Below are 17,059 nucleotides of genomic sequence, written 5' to 3'. Positions count from 1 at the left end.
GGCCACTCTGTTTTTTGTTTTTCTAATTACAGAAGGAAAATGCACTCAAACCTCAACAGGGTATGGACATTTGGGGGCAAATATGGCTGGTAAAGTGAGTCCTTCTGAAAAACAGGGAAGGCGAAATAGGCAACTATGAACTCTAAAATCATGTACGTATGTTCAAGGGGGTAAAGAAGAAACTACAAAAATTATGTACTCTTGTGGAAGAGAAGGGGCAGGGTAAGGAAGTGAGAGGTTGATGGGGAGGAAAACGCGACTGGGGGCGGGGGTGGCCGGGATCCGTGTACATTACCTGCTCATACTGCCGGGGCTGGTGCCAGGAAGGCCCATATATCAGAGGAGAGAGATTTCTGACAACTGGAGCCCGGAAAATGGAGAGGAGGTACATGCACTTGAGAGAGTGAGCTAGCGGGGTGCCCTCCAGGGTGGGGATGGCCAAGACGGGAAGATGCGGAGTGTGTGTGTGTGGGGTGGAGGGGGGGGTGTGGATGCCCCGGTGGGAGCAATGTTAGGGCGAAAGCTACAGGCGGGAAGGCCCGACAAGCCCAGAAGAAGAAAAAGAGCTGTGCCTCACCCCGCGGGGTAAGAGAGGTGCCTTTACCTGCAGCGGCCGTGGGGGGCCGATTCGCCCCTCTCGCTGTCTCTCCAGCACCAGTTCCCCCTCCTCCTGCGCAGCCTAACTTGATGCTCCTGCCCGCCCCGCGTCCCCATTGGCTAAGCTCCACTGCCACTCACCATGGGCGCAAAGACGCAAAACAGCGCAAAGGGTGGGACTAAACAGAGCTTCCCCCTCCCCCGTCGCCGCGGGGTTAGGTTGAGAGCGCACGGAGAGGCCTATCCGGTTTCTAGGGCCGAGGCGAAGCCTGCAGCTTGCTTAAAAAAAAAGAAAAGGGACTGGGGGTGTGCTGGCCAGAGAAACGGTCTCAAGCTACGGGAAACTGGTCCTGGGGATTAAATTCCTCCACCACCTATACTGTATTCTGCACACCAAAGTCTAAACTCGGGAGGGAGGGTTCCACACTAGGCCAACTCCTCCCCCCTCTGGATTCTCTTCTAGCAGCCCTGTCAACTCCTCTGCTGTAGTGACTACACCTTATTCCACGACCCATTAAAAGGGGCCAAATCTGCCCTCATCGTAGGAGTGAGTCCGCCCAATTGCTGGAGCATTGGAGCCTTTTACTTTTAAAAGACACTCTCTGCCACAAACCAAACTGCATTCTTGATACTCTGACCCTTGGGCAGCCGTATCACTTTCTAGAAAGGAACCCCAGGCACCCACGAACAATTCCCAGCACCTCTCTCCAAGAGACACACCCACTCCTCACCCCCAAACCTGGTCTTCACTTCTTCTCTTGAAACTCAGCCCCTCTGACATATGGGCCAGTGTCCAGTTTGCCATGGCACTTGAGAGCACTCGAATTCCCCAGGGTGGCTAACCTCAGAACCATGGTGGGCAAGCTTAAATTACCCCAAAGTAAACTGTTAATAAAAACAGCTGCTTACCTCCTGACCACTAGTTTCTGCTGAAATCCTATTTTTTTGTGCTCTAGGACACAAAGAAGGAAGAAGATCAACCTGGCCTTGGATCTATTTTTGAAGATCTTACTGCCACTAATGCTAAGGACACACAATCCCCACTCAAACAAGCAATACTGTTTTCCCATTCATTGAGGCTCGAAACCTCAAAGGCGCCTCTGAAACCTCTTCTTGTATCCACCGTTAAGTCATTTGCAAAGTCCCATTGACTATCCTGTAAATATATCATAGATTTTGGAGCTGGCAAAGACTTGCCAATCATATCAAGTCAGTCCTCCTGCACTGATGAGAAAACTGAGGTTTAGAGCTGAGTGATTCAATTATGAAACAAAATGGCAAAGTCAGAATTTCATGTATCTCACTCCTCTACTTCTGCTGCCACTTCTTTATTTATACAGTTGCTTGTGTAAGAGAAAGAAGCTTCATAATTGATCTCTCCCCCTACTAATCCTTTCTGCTACCAGATTAATTTCCTAAAACACAGAACGGCCAAATCAGTCCCTTGCTTGAAAACTTTCAAAGGTTCCCTGTTACTTAAAACATAATTCCTAAGACCATATTTTGCCTTCCCAGACTTATTTCCTACTCTTCTACAGATACACAGACATGCTGGCCAAAAAAGACAACTTGATATTGTCATATATTTTTTCTCATCTAAGCCTAGCTAATACTGTTGCCTTCAAATTATGTCATCCTTATTCCATTTCTATGCCTTATCAGAATCTTACTTACCTTTTAAGATCTATATCAAATGCCTCATTATCTCACCATTTATTGAGTATACAATAAACGGAGTAATACGGTAGTATTAGAGAACCAATGATGAATAAGACAGTCTCCACCTTCAAAGAACTCACAACAGATAGGAGTGTATTTGTGTATACATGTGGGGAGAGGGTGAAGAGTAGAGACTATGACAATAGTGACAAATGTAAACAATTTCAAGATGACACGGCAATGAAATAAACAAGGGGCTATTTCAGGAACACAGATGAAAGGGACTTAACACAAGAAAAAGGTATCAAGGAAGTAGTTTCTTAAAGGATAAGGAGGAGTTAACTAGGGAAGGTAAAGTGGGCTACAAGAACAGGGTATTCAGGCAGTAGGGACAGTAAGAGGAAAAGGTAAAACGAAGCAGAGCAAGGAAAAAACAGCATGACGCATGTAGAAGAAATTCTAAGTAGTTCTTCAGTTCAGTCTTGCCAAAATGTACATTGCAAAGAAGAAATTAGAGGGTGACAAGACTGAAAGGAGAGGTGAGGGTGAGACCCTTTAAGGAAAGCCTTGAGTGACAAATTAAAGTATTTTCTTATAGCTGGATGAGGAGCCACTGAGACGTGAAATGACGTAGTCAGAACTGCATTTTAGTTAGCTAACTCTGGATGTTAGAGCCAGACAGAGAATAGATTTGGGCCATGAGGGGACAGAGGACACAGAAGTAGCTAGGAAGCTGCTATGGTAGTCCAGAAAAGAGCTGTATAGTGGATATTTGCTTTTTTTTTTTTTCCTACTCAGCAATCAAAACTCCCTTTCCCATATTGGGGAAATAGCTCAAGGTAAGAGTCTTCAAAGGAAGACGGATCTTTACCTCCCACTATAGAGCTGGGGTTGGGGCAGCGAGGAATGAAGTGGGGGGTGGGGAAGCAGAAATAAGCACACAACTTAACCTAATTTAAGTGGACATTCCTGTGGAGAACTTTGACTTTGCAGCGATAATGCAAAAATTCAGAACCGACAAGTTAGACAAATTCAGCAATGGCAGACACTGGGATTCTGCAGCATCATAAACTGACTGTTCAACGGTGTGATCCTGGCATGTTCTCCCATGATTTCAGATCATTTTCTAAACCAGATTCTCTAGCATTCCCACTGATTTTGTGAGTCACACAATATCCTTAGAATAAATTCCCATTCTGCTTAATTTAGCCAAAAGATGATTTCTGTTATTTGCAACCAAGAATCCTAACAAGATGATCAGAGCCTAAATCACTGCAGTGAGGTTCAAAAGTTAATGATGGGAAAGTTCTATAATGCCCTAACAGGTTAAGGCTCCTGCATTTTCACCTCTGTGGCTCTGGTCACTTCTGTGGCACAGGTTCGATCCCTGGTCCTAGAACGTATATGTGCCACAGGTAAGGCAAAAAAGAAACAAAGAGAGAGAACCTGAAATAAATGTTACAACTCTCATAAAAAAGATAGTAAGGAAGAGAGAGAGCTGAGTAATACTTGGGATAAAAATTGGTAGAGGGAGTTCCCGTTGTGGCTCAGCGGTTAATGAACCCAACTAGTATCCATGAGGACTTGGGTTTGATCCCTGGCCTTGCTCAGTGGGTTAAGGATCTGGTGTTTCAGTGAGCTATGGTGTAGGTTGCAGACGCAGCTTGGATCCTCACATTGCTGTGGCTGTGGCATAGGCTGGTGGCTACAGCTCTGATTCAACCCATAGTCTGGGAACTTCCATATGCCAAGGGTGCAGTCCTAAAAAGACAAAAGACATAATAAATATATAAAAAATTTTTTAAATTGGCAGAATCTAGAGTTTACAGGGGAAAATGAGTTCAGCCATGTTTAGTTTGAATTGCCTACAGCATGTTAAGTAGTGATACTCAATAGGAGGTTGGATGTATAAATCCAAAAGTTGCTTATGTATAGATTTAGAATTATCAGTATCAAAATAGTAGTTTTAAGAGTGGAGGAGTTCCTATAGCAGAAATGGACAGAATACTGTAAATCAACTATAATAAAAAAATACAAAAAAAAAAAAAAAAAAAAAGAGTGGAGGAATTCCCGTTGTGGCTCAGTGGTAATGAACCCAACTAGTATCCATGAGGTCTTGGGTTCAGTCCCTGGCCTAGCTCAGTGGGTTAAGGATCCCGCATTGCCATGAGTTGTGGTGTTGGCTGTAGATGTGCCTCAGATCTGTCATTGCTGTGGCTGTGGTGTAGGCTGGCAGCTGCAGCTCTGATTCAACCCCTAGCTTGGGAACTTCCATATGCCAAGGGTGTGGCCCTAAAAACCTACACACACACACACACACACACACACACACACACACACACACACACACGCACACACACACACACACACACACACACACACACCAGAGTAAGTTTATGAAACACTGCACCAATATTGTTGGGAAAGATGAGAGAACACTGGGGTCTATAAAGAACTGGATGTCCATTCCAAAGAGAGCAGCTGCTAGTCAGCTCTAGTTAAGGGTTGCCATATAGAAATGCAACTCAAGGTTAAGAGAGAACTCCAGGTTTTTCAAAAGCCAGAAGTACAGAATTTTATGTAAATCTTCCAGGTTTTCAATATATTCAACTAATTTTTTTTTTTTTTTTTTTTTTTAATGGCTGCACCCATGGCATATGGAAGTTCCCGGGCCACAAACTGATGAACCTAAGCCACAGCTGCTGCAATACCAGATCCTTTAACCCACTGTGCCAGGCCAGGGATTGAACCCTCAGCTCCGCAGTCACCTGAGTTGCTGTAGTAAGATTCTTAACCCACTGTGCCACAGCGGGAACTCCCTGACTAACTTTTTAAAAGGTTTTAAATACTATGCAGACTAAACAAAACACTTAGCTAGAAACCCCAAAATTTGAGAAGTTTGGTGTAAAGTGAGAAAAGCTAAGGAGGAACCCAGAAGAACATCAAGAATTAAGAATCAGAATAAGATATACCTACTAAGCAGCTAGTAAAGGAAAAGCAAAAGAAACAGAGTGCAATGTCACAGAAGTAAAGAGTGTTACAGGAGGAAAGAGTGATGAATTACATCAGCAATGTAAAAATGTCTTATAAGAACTTTAAAATCTCCATTGGGGAGGTTCTCTTCTGGCACAGCAGGCTGAGGATAGATCTGGCACTGTCACTGCAGTGGCTTGGGTTGCTACTGTGTCACAGGTTCGATCCCTGGCCTGTGAATTTCCACATGTCGCAGGTGCAGCCAAAAATAAATAAGTAAATAAAATGTCTGTTGGATTTAATAATTGAAAGCCTCCCTACTTTTCATTATCAAGTCAAAAGTAATCGGTCCCATATGAGCTTCCATATAGCATTTTGTTAAGTACTCTTTTGGGATAAGTATCTTTTACTTCACATTTTAGTTACATTTGTATGTGGAGGAATGATGAGGGATCTGGGTTCAAATTTCTGTCCCACCCAGTTCAGCCTCTGTACAAAGGTGGATCAAATTACAGGGCCATTAATGAGGAATAGTCAAACACCTTGCACACCTACTGGGGTTTTTTGTTTGTTTGTTTTGGATTTTGTTTTTTTTTGTTTTTTGTTTTTTTTTTAAGGCCCAAACCTGTGGCATATGAAGGTTCCCAGGCTAGGAGTAGAATCAGAGCCATAGCTGCCCAGCCTACACCACAGCCACAGCAACGCCAGATCCTAAACCCAATGATCAGGGCCAGAGATCGAACCTGCATCCTCATGGATACTAGTGGGGTTCGTTACCACTGAGCCACAGTGGGAACTCCTGGAACACCTCTTGGTATATAATCACTATGTTCCAGGAAGTACTCAACAAATGTTGCTGGATAGATAGTTGTAAACAAATTTGGTTTTGCCAGTGTCTCTCCATACCCGGGAGATGCTAATCAGCTTTAGAGGGGGTCACCACTCAGACTAATGACCTTCAGAATAATTCATTGACTTCAGCAGGCTAATATCTATGAACTTGCAAATGCACTGCACCTCTTACTTCCTCTACATTAAATCTAATTTAAAGCAAACAGGGGTAACAACACTTCAGATTCTAGGGTCTGAAGATCATGTAAAACTAACTGGCTTTAGTCAGCCTAAACCTGCTATAGGAGTTCCCGTCGTGGCGCAGTGGTTAACGAATCCGACTAGGAACCATGAGGTTGCGGGTTCGGTCCCTGCCCTTGCTCAATGGGTTAACGATCCGGCGTTGCCGTGAGCTGTGGTGTAGGTCACAGACGTGGCTCGGATCCCGCGTTGCTGTGGCTCTGGCGTAGGCCAGTGGCTAGAGCTCCGATTCAACCCCTAGCCTGGGAACCTCCATATGCCGCGGGAGCGGCCCAAGAAATAGCAACAACAACAACAACAAAAGACAAAAAGACAAAAGACTAAAAAAAAAAAAAAAAAAAAAAAAAAAAAAAAAAAACCTGCTATAGATGTTCTAAGTCACTAGCATCCAACTCAGGGATCCTGGAGTTCCTACTGCGGGTCAGTGGGTTAAAAACCCAACATGGTGTCCATTAGGATGTGGGTTAAATCCCTGGCCTCATGCTGTGGGTTAAGGATCTGGTGTTGCCACAAGCTATGGTATTCAGATCTGGAATTGCCATGGCTGGCACAGGCCTGCAGCTAAAGCTCCAGCCATAAAAAGAAAAAAGGATGACTAGGTCACTTTGTTGTATAGCAGAAATTGACAGAACATTGTAAATCAACTATGCTTTAATACTCTGCCCAATTCTCCTTTGCTGCTCTTCTCCTCTACCAGCCTCTAATAGCTAAAGTTGACCAAGCATTGGTTCCAGGCCCTCTTTTTGTCTCATTCTATACTTTCTTTTCAAGAATATCTAATTCAGGGGAGTTCCTGTCATGGCGCAGTGGTTAACGAATCCGACTAGGAACCATGAGGTTGCGGGTTCGGTCCCTGCCCTTGCTCAGTGGGTTAACGATCTGGCGTTGCCGTGAGCTGTGGTGTAGGTCGCAGACTGGGCTCGGATCCCGCGTTGCTGTGGCTCTGGCATAGGCTGGTGGCTACAGCTCTGATTCGACCCCTAGCCTGGGAACCTCCATATGCCGCGGGAGCGGCCCAAGAAATACCAAAAAGACAAAAAAAAAAAAAAAAAAAAAAAAAAAAGAATATCCAATTCATATACATGGCCTCAATTACTATTCATTATCTTCTTCAACGAACCACCTATATGCTTTATGTCTCTCATGTTTCTGGGCAAGAGACCTGAACTCCAGGCCTGTGCGTTCACTTGCTTACTCAAGAGCTCTTCCTGGTAGCATCTCCAGTCTCCCTGGCTAACCCACCTGTCCACCTTTCCCTATAAGAGGCTTATTACCTCAAGGAGACTGACTCCTTCGCAGTTTCTCTAGCCTCCTCCACAATCACCACCATGTATGCGCACACACAGAGTGCAACCATCCTCCAGCATCTCTTATTCAGTTATGGCCACAGAGACCAGAAAAGCCTCTTCCTTACCACCCCTATCTAATATTTTAAAATCCTGCCTTTTACCTACTAAATATCCCTCACATCCAGACACATCTGCCTCTACTACTATTTTGGATCAATTTACCACCCCTCACGTCCCTGGACTACTGCAATTGCCTTCTGACTGGTTCCCCTCCATTCTGCCTATTTAATTCTTACCTTTCAAAGCTCACTTCAGTGGCATCATTTCAAAGAAAAGCTTTCCATGACCTCCCAGACAAAAAAAGAGCCAAACTTGTTGAGTGTACACTACACAACTGGCCTTCTTCTAAACAATGAAAATGCACTGGCATATTTAATTTTCATTCTTTCTCCTTTCTTTTTTGGCCTCCCTGCAGCATATGGAGTTCCCAGGCCAGGGATCAAATCCAAGCTGCAGGTGCGACCTACACTACAGCTGTGGCAGTGCAGCAGATCCTTTAACCCACTGTGCTGGGGATCAAACCTGCATCCTGGCACTGCAGAGACACCACCAATCCCGTTGTGCCACAGTGGGAAATCATATTCAATTTTCTTAAACTTGAAATAACTTAGCTGTTTTTTATAGATGAGGAAACTGAGGCACAGAGAGAGAAGCAATCTGTCTAACAGGCCACAGCTAGTGGAAAGTGGTGCCAGATTCAAATTTAGGTAGTGTGGCTTCAGAAGTCACATTCTCCCCCCGCCCCTTTTTTGGCTGTCCCGCAGCACATGGAGATTCCAACCCAGAGATCAGATCTAAGCCACAGTTGCTACCTACTCCACAGCTGCTCCTTTCACCCACTGTACCCAGGATCAAACCTGCATCCCAGTGCTTCAGAGACACTGCATATTCCGTTGTTCCACAGCGGGAACTTTAGAAGTCACAGTCTTAACTACTCAACTATACTAAGGGTTATATGCCCCTATTATAAATTCTCCTGTAATATGCATAATTTCTCTTTTGTAGTAGGCTGAATAACTGGTCATATAATTGTTTAATAGCCATCTTCCCTCACCCCCATATTAGAATGCAAGGTGCACAAGGGCAAGGACTGTGTATGACTTATTACAATATTACTTATTACAATGACTTATTACAATATTTCCTTTCCTTATCAGGTGGTAACGGACACTCAATGTACTTTTGTTGCAGGAATGCACTTTCAGCTTCCAGCCAAAGGTGAGTGGGAGTGGGGCTGCAGAGGGGTAATGTGGAGGTATCCGACCAACCGAAACCAAGGGCTTCTCACAGACTGCTGAGAGAGTAAAGGGCAGTGGCATCTTTCCTACCAGAAACACTCAAAAAAGGCATCATAAAATCCTAAGCATCCTTACTTTTCAGGACCTTTATCAGACACAGCTTTTACATACAGCAAAAGAGGATGCATCTAATGCACATCAAAGACTATTTTCTATAGTGATATATAGATAATCACTATTGAAAGCAATGAAATTTCAGTTATATCCTTTAGGCTTGGGAACTTAAAGCCTTAATGGTGGCCAATTTAAGGCTGTGGCAAGAAGTAAATGGATGAAAATGTACTCATATGACTCAAAAGTAGGGCATGGGTTCTTTTTTTTTTTTTTTTTTTGGCTTTTTAGGGCCACACTCAAGGCATATGGAGGATCCCAGGCTAGGGGTCCAATCAGAGCTACAGCTGCCAGCCTACACCACAGCCCACATCAACGCTGGATCCTTAACCCACTGAGTGAGGCCAGGGATCGAACCTGAAACCTCATGGTTCCTAGTCGGATTCGTTTCTGCTATGCCATGAAGGGAACTCCAGGCATAGGTTCATTTTTACATCAGCCTCACTGTAGACTTTTTTTCCAGTAAAATCTTGGGGGTTTTGGTCTAAATCTAAAGACAGAAAATAGGATCCTGCTCTTAAAGGATCATTGCCCCTCGGTCAAGTTAGACAGGATCTGGAGAAACTGCTCTTCACTGGCACATGTTCACCAAGATGAAAATAATATTCTGGATTCCAGATGAGGAATACCTAACTGGATGACTATATCCACCGTGTACGACACCACTTTCGGACATCCAGCATAAGTAATGATATATACAATTCTTTTTTAAACTGAGGTTATATCGGTCTATAACATTATGTAAGTTTCATGTGTGCAACATTATTTTTCTACTTCTGTATACACTACCACATGCTCACCACCAAAAAATTTACTCTCCAACAACCACCATACAATTGATCCCCTTTGCCCATTTCACCCTCTCCCCACCATACACATAAGTCAGGTAAGAGTTCTGGTCCTCTTACCCTCCCACACCACCATTTCAGGCCCTACTTTAACTGGGCCAAGACATATATATTTTTTTCAACCTAACAGAAAAATAGAAACATTTACTTAATAATTTATGAAGGACTCTTTTCATGGCAACATTAATGTTAAAAAAAAAAGTGTGTGTGGCAGGGGAGGAAAAACACTGTTACTATCACATTTGTGCCTCTAGGCACACAAAATGACCCACTGACATGAGACTGATGAATACAGTGGGCTAGTCTGACTTGCACTGGCTAAAAAATGGAGTTATTTGCAAGACTGACCAAGTAATTTTCCTCTATAGAGTTTAAAGTACTTCACATATTCTTATCTTCCAAATAACTAAGTTAAATAAAGGAAACTTTTTTTTTCCTTCTAACAGACAGAGATACAAAGACAAAAAAATGTTTACATTCTCAAGGTTCTACAACTGCTAAAGGCTGTGCCTGTTAATGGAACGCCTACTTGACTAATGCTGTGGTCAAAGGCAGTTCTACAGGGGTCAGCAGTTAACCTTTTTTTTTTTTCTTTTTTAGGGCCGCACTCACGGCATATGGAAGTTCCCAGCCTAGGGGTCAAATCAGAGCTACAGCCACTGGCCTACACCACAGCCACAGCAACTTGGGATCTGAGCCGCATCTGCGACCTACACCACAGCTCATGGCAAAGCCGGATCTTTAACCCACTGAGTGAGGCCAGGTATCAAACCTGAGTCTTCATGGATACTGGTTGGGTTTGTTACCGCTGAGCCACAACGGAAATTCCAGCAGTGAACTTTTAAATAGGGGGAGACGATATGAATGGAGCTTTGAAATCCGACAAACCAGAGCCCTACACCTGGTTAAGTTACCTAACCTAAGTCGTATTTTTTCTCTTCTGTAAAATGAAAGTAGCATTACATACATATTCAGGGTTATTCTGAAGATTAAAAGATAATGTACAATGTTTGGCACACAGTAGGCAAATAAAAAGGAGTTTATTATTCCCTGTTCAATAATTTAAAAGTGTACCACTAGAGGTTTCTCTCAAAGCAAATTTACTCCTTAAGAGACTTGGCTTGTGTTGATGTGCTAAGCAGAATGGTGGGATATTGAAACAGATGCAAAAGTTTCACAATCAGAATAGCAGGACTGCTGGGTGGGATGAAAGGACTAGGACTACTGTGCTGAGAAAGCAGTATAACTCTTTAACTTGGAAACCATGGAACAGACTTCAACCAGCCCTGGTGTCTAGGGCAACACACAGGTAATTCAATTAATCATTTTTTGTGTTTGTAGGAATGATGCCAGTGTCTAGGTCAGAGTACTTCATTTACTTTACAATGCCTGCCTGTGGGAACTTCCGGTTCTCTGACTGACTGGGCTGACTTTTGGTAGTTCAAATGCCCAGACCCTGGTGCCTCAACTTTTGATTCCCATGACTTCCAGGAGAGCAGTGAAGTGACCATTACCTATGTATATGTAAGACCTCATGAAAAAAAGTCCTCCGAACAGAAAGCATACCGGAAAAACAGGCAAAAGCACTATATAGGAGAATTAATAAGTAAACAAAGAAGGACTGGGTACTGAATGGAAACAATGAAGAACGAAACACTGAGCTTAATTAAGTTCAATGTTCATGCAACTTAGTAGCCCCTCTTCAAAAACCCAGGAGAATCTTCCCAGTCATTCAGCGCATTTAGATGGATGTATATAACTGATAACTGTAATAGAACATGAAAAATTACAGAATATATGAAATACGATTTTCATGTTCTATTACAAAACTCTATTATGACTTGGTTTTACACAGGCAGCCAAATTACAGAAATCATTGGTTTCTTCTAGAACCAATCAAAAATTCCCATATCACAAATGGGACCATGTACCAAAGGGATAATTCCCAAAGATATAACATATCCCCAAAGTTTGTAGTGGAAGAGAAAAAGGAGGCAGGATATTCCAAAGGGTTCTATAGTGACCATGACAGACAGTTTGGGAAATCTGAAAGACTTTACATAAGAACTCATTTAACACATATCCTTTCTCAAAGAGTTACTAACATAGTTTTAGGAGAATAACAAAACAAAAAGGTGTTATTACAGAATTACTAACTACTGGAATACTAGGACATTACCAAAAGGACAAGAACTATTAGATTTAGGGTACTGACATACAAGGGAGAAAAGAAGCACAGTCCTATTATTATCTAGTAATTTCAGTTGTATGTCATTTAATTACCTTTTAAAAATGAAATAGGAGTTCTCGTTGTGGCTCAGTGGAAACGAATCTGACTAGCATCCATGAGGGCACAGGTTCCCTACATGGCCTTCCTCAGTGGATTAAGGATCCAGCATTGCCATGAGCTGTGGTGTAGATAGCAGACACAGCTCAGATCCCACATTGCTGTGGCTGTGGCTGTGGTGCAGGCCAGTGGCTACAGCTCTGATTTGACCCCTAGCCTGGGAACCTCCATATGCAGAGGGTGTGGCCCTAAAAAGACAAAATCAAAAACAAAAAATGAAATTAAGTCTGAACATACCAAATAAAAAGAAGTCATACATAATAAATTTCTCTGGAAACATATGGAGGGGATAAAAATCCAAAATGTTTCAGTGACAAAGCCAACTTTTTCTTAAAAATTATGCATAAACGGAATTAATGTTTAACATCCTTGGTTTGGGAGTTCCCGCTGTGGCTCAGTGGTAATGAACCCAACTACAATACATGAGAATGCGGGTTCGATCCCTGGCCTCATTCAGTGGGTTAAGGATCTGGCATTGCCCTGAGCTGTGGTGTATGTCGAAAACTTGGCTAGGATCCTGAGTTGCTGTGGCTGTGGTGTAGGCCAGTGGCTACAGCTCTGATTCGACCCCTAGCCTAGGAACTTCCATATGCGGGTGTGGCCCTAAAAAGAAAAAAAAAAAAAAAAAATGCTTGGATAGTCTGACTGTGAAGGGTCTAGAACATTGCCTAGGCTCGCTGCACTGCTTAGAGTACATTCCTGGATTCACCCCTGCTGAAGGTGAATGTAAAGCAATTATCTATGCCAGTCTTTCTATTTATCCCTGCTGGGCTTTTTATTATCATGTAATATACATTAGTGGGTAGAAATTAAGTGTTTTATTTTAAAAGTCTCCTGCTGCAACAATCTGAAGGCAAGAATTAAGATATTTTAAAGTTGACCATTTTGCTTTTGTGACATTAAACAACCAAGAATCTACTGAAGGACAGAAAGTGATGGATAAAGGGAAACAGAAATGTTACTTACCGAATAACTTAATAAGAAATCTCACAGACTAACATACTTTGTAGTTTAAATTAAAACACCCAATAACTACAAGGAGTAGACTTATTTTGCAATATAGATACAATGAAAATCTTAAAGGCAATATGAATAGAGTTAACAAATGCAAAAAAAAAAAAAGTTGAATTACAACTTTACACAGGTATACACACAAAATAAAATGGGTCAGGGGGAGGTTATTCAGGATAAAATTTAGAACGTAATAAATGGTTAAATTAACCTTTAGGCAATAATAAGTGGTTCATACTGCAGCTTTCTTATACAGATAAACAACTGTTACCTGGGTACTAGGTACCCAAGAAACCACATCTTGAAAATTAGGTCTTTCTGCATTCTTAAGTGGCTTCAACAAGACAGATGCAAAAAAGCACAATGTAAGTTAAAACTAAAGGCAACATGAACAAAATCATAACAGGAAGATAAAGGGAAGACCACTGACTGTGAGAAAAAGAATAACTAACTAACTAAAGGAACATATAACATGATAGTATACCAATGGATCAAATGCTAAAAGTAAAACAGTAAATACTAAGTTGGTTACAGTAGTGCAAGGATAGGTCCAGCAAAGACCTGCACATCAGGGACTTGCTCAAATGCAACTCCAGAAGTGGAGTGACTTTTAGGGGTTGAGAGTAGAGGGTTCAGAAAAATATGTGTCATCCTTTGGGTATTAGGCTCAGCGTAAGCTCAGAGCATAGCTTAAGCCTTTCAGGACTGTGGACAAATATCTTCAAAGCGTTTAGCATTCAGCTGGCTGCTATGAAAATGTTACAGTCCTTCCACAGATGAGAATATCAAATTCCATTCTTTCAGTAAGCAAGCACAGTACCTGGCACTCACAAATTAATCTTAAGTGGTAGCTTTGCCCCCCTCGAATGGCATCCTTTTCTAAGGACACGTGTGCAATGGTTTCTTTTAAAGATTGAACCCCTTCACCACCCTACCTTACCTATCAGAAACTTGACCCTACACATGAAACAGCAAATTTTCCTGTTACAAACCAAACTACAGTGGTGGTTACCACAATGCCAAGATTCTGCTACCCATGACCCAATGGGTGCGGCAGAGAAGGCTGTCCTGGGAAATTTGTGTTTTATGGTGGTTCACAACCAGATCAGATCAGCTCAGCAGATTTCTATTTCTATCATTTTCTATCCGTGTCTAAATCAATTTTGTCAATTTGGGAAACGACACACTCAAAAGGCCAAATGCACAGGACAGATCAAATATGGGAAAGGCAAGAACGCTGCGAGTCCCCAAGCATTGCTCCATCATCTCTTATCCCAATCCATTACTCCTTTGCTACTTCAGTTTTAAACCTCCCCCCATGCCTACCTCTCCCATACACAGTTACCCTCTCTTTGGCCAATGTCCTTCATCTTGCCTTGAAGACCCACCAGCATACCATTCTTGTGACTGGTCTTCCTAAATGGAAAATGTTGTTTTTCCTTTCTATAGCTCTTCTTTTCTTTTAAGGGGTGGGATAATCCAAAATACTTGGAATGAGAAGCTTCCCACATTTTGGCCCTAAGAGGTTGACCACAGTTTGTTCTGAAATTTATTTGGTGACTAATACAAAAGAAATTCCTAAGCAGAAGACATTACCTAATTAACTAACATTATTCAAATCACAAACTCACCTTCTAGTACCCCACACCAGATAGGACCTCATCAGATGTTACGGACACCCTTGTCAGAGAATCCCCAATTGAACAAGATGAAGAGGTTTAGAACAAGATGAAGAGTAAACAGTCTGTGGATGCTAGTGTGATGGTAGGATGCAGCAGACACAGACAATGCAGAAAATGCAGGACCTTTGGTGTTTGGGGCGTTCCACCATGTCTATTCTTTAAGAGAAAAAGACACGGAGTGCCATGTCTTCGACTTCTGGCTCACTATGCTCAGTCACTGAGCGTAAAGAGTCAAAAGAGATTGGTCCACTAAATATCAACACACCACTATTCACCTCGTCCTTAAAGGCCTTAATCATTTCGGGACTGCTCCTTAAAAGGTAGGAACTGCTACATGTGCACAGCTGCTGCAATGGCAGGGAAATTTCCTGCGACACAGGAGACGGAAAATAAAAAATTGCATTCACTCCGAGGCAGGGGGAGGTATCTCCTGCTAGTGAAGAGTTTACATAATGCAACAGAAAAACCACTGAGCTCTGCAGACCTGTCAATGGAGATGCAAGGCTTGAGTTCCTCTCTCTTCCCCATCTCTAAACACTGTCCAAGAGCCTGCTCTGATCTCCCAAAGATCCACAGAAATTACATCTAATAACGTAAACCAATCTGCCCACGTTCACCCCATGCTTTCCTATCCACCTTTATTACTAAAAGGCAAAAAACAAGCAGAAAAAAAAAAAAAAAGGAAAAAACCCTAACCTCCCACTTCTGAGCCCAAAGTATGGAGTAACCAAAAGGAGCCGGGGAGTTTTCCCTCCACGGAAGGAGCAAGGAGAACAATGAGCTGTCTCAAATCTACACGAAGCTCAATAATGCAATGACAAGCCTTGAAAACTCCACAGGGCTCAGAGCAGCCGGGTTCGCGGCTCGGCCCGGCTCGGGCCCCGGGCCTGGCAGCCGCCCTCTCCCCCAGCCTCTCACAAAGGAGAATGGTTCAGTCCAGAGCATCACCCAGCACCTGATTCCTCACAACTGGGGGACGGGCAGGGGGCGGGGGGAGCGAGGAGGAGGATGAGTTATGGAAACCAATTCTAAGAGCCTCAGCGTTTGCAAAGACTCTTGGACCAGCACTAAGCGGCGGGCGTGAGCGGAAAGCCTACCTGAACAAGTCCTGGTACCTCCTTTCCAGCCAGCGTTTCAACTCACCCTTTCTGAGAACAAGGCGCCTTCCGGCGGAGCATGGTCAGCCCTCGCTTCAATCTAGCTTGCTAGTAGTCCATTCTCCCTTGGGCCCGCCCACCTACGCTCCCATCCACCAATGGCAGGGCCGACGGCCGGCCTCCTCCAGCAGGGTAGAGTGAGTGCCATCCAGGAAGTCTCTTGGGGTGGGAGGTCCTAAAAGGCTGAGGCAACCGCAGATATGCCTGATTGAAAATAAAATCTGGCGGTAGCTTGCTTCTGACGGGTCAGTTCTGTGGCGTTGAGATCTCTCGGCTTCTTTTCTTGACCCCCGGCGTTGGGGGCGCTCTAAACTAAAATAACATTTAGTTACCTGGCTCTAGGAAGCCATCTTGGATCCGGCTGGTGCTTTGGGGCCGGGAGGAAGAAGGCGTGCTTAAGGAATTTGAAGTCTCTGTTCTAATAGTTCTATCGGACTATTTAGATACAACCCCAATGTACACTCCTTTGTATAATCGGAGTACCCCTTAGTCACGATGGGGAGAAAGCCTGGAATAATGCTGAATGTGCCCGGAAGCAACCCCCACCCCCCCACCCCCGTCATACAAGTGAAAGATCCTAACCAAATCTAGCCACCTTAACCAAATCAAAGAAGCAAAAATGAATTCTTGGAATGAGTGGATTTTCCGAGTTCCTGGGATAATCCTTTAGAGACACCTTACTCCTCAGTATATCCACTTAAGACCAACATAGGTGATGCATCTATTCTAGATGCTTCTAATCCTTATGTTTCTCTTGCAAGTTGTCCAGTGCTCTGACTTTGTCAGTACAGAGTACCGCTAGTCCATTGAAGATGTACAGAATTTAGGGAAGAATTTTAACTTTTTAAAAAAAAACTCAGTTCATCAATACACACAAACTACCCATGAATATAGACAGAGCAAATGATAGAAGTCTTAGAGGTGAAATTATATGC

General features: G+C 43.2%; 1 protein-coding gene across 21 annotated transcripts in view; it reads right to left on the bottom strand.

Annotated features, from left to right (window-relative positions):
- Nucleotides 1-16,156, bottom strand: part of CHD8 (chromodomain helicase DNA binding protein 8) — a 61,250-nt gene extending 45,094 nt beyond the window's left edge. For 8 of the 21 annotated variants that reach the window (XM_013978247.3, XM_021099297.2, XM_003482263.5 and 5 more), the window contains exon 1: nucleotides 16,065-16,156. The gene's annotated coding sequence lies outside the window, so the exon portion shown is untranslated. Of the gene's footprint in view, nucleotides 1-604; nucleotides 687-16,064 lie in introns of those variants that run through there. The other 13 variants (XM_013978249.3, XM_084969278.1, XM_021099295.2 and 10 more) reach the window with 2 other exon arrangements.
- Between the last annotated feature and the right edge of the window lie 903 nt (nucleotides 16,157-17,059).

Source organism: Sus scrofa, chromosome 7 (genome assembly GCF_054392235.1).
Source record: "Sus scrofa isolate SSC_HxYL_T2T_F1_AM1 chromosome 7, Sscrofa_HxYL_maternal_Yorkshire_Landrace_v2.0, whole genome shotgun sequence".
Classification (NCBI taxonomy): domain Eukaryota; kingdom Metazoa; phylum Chordata; class Mammalia; order Artiodactyla; family Suidae; genus Sus; species Sus scrofa.
Note: the sequence above shows the minus strand (reverse complement) of the source record. Positions and strands in the feature narration are given on the sequence as shown.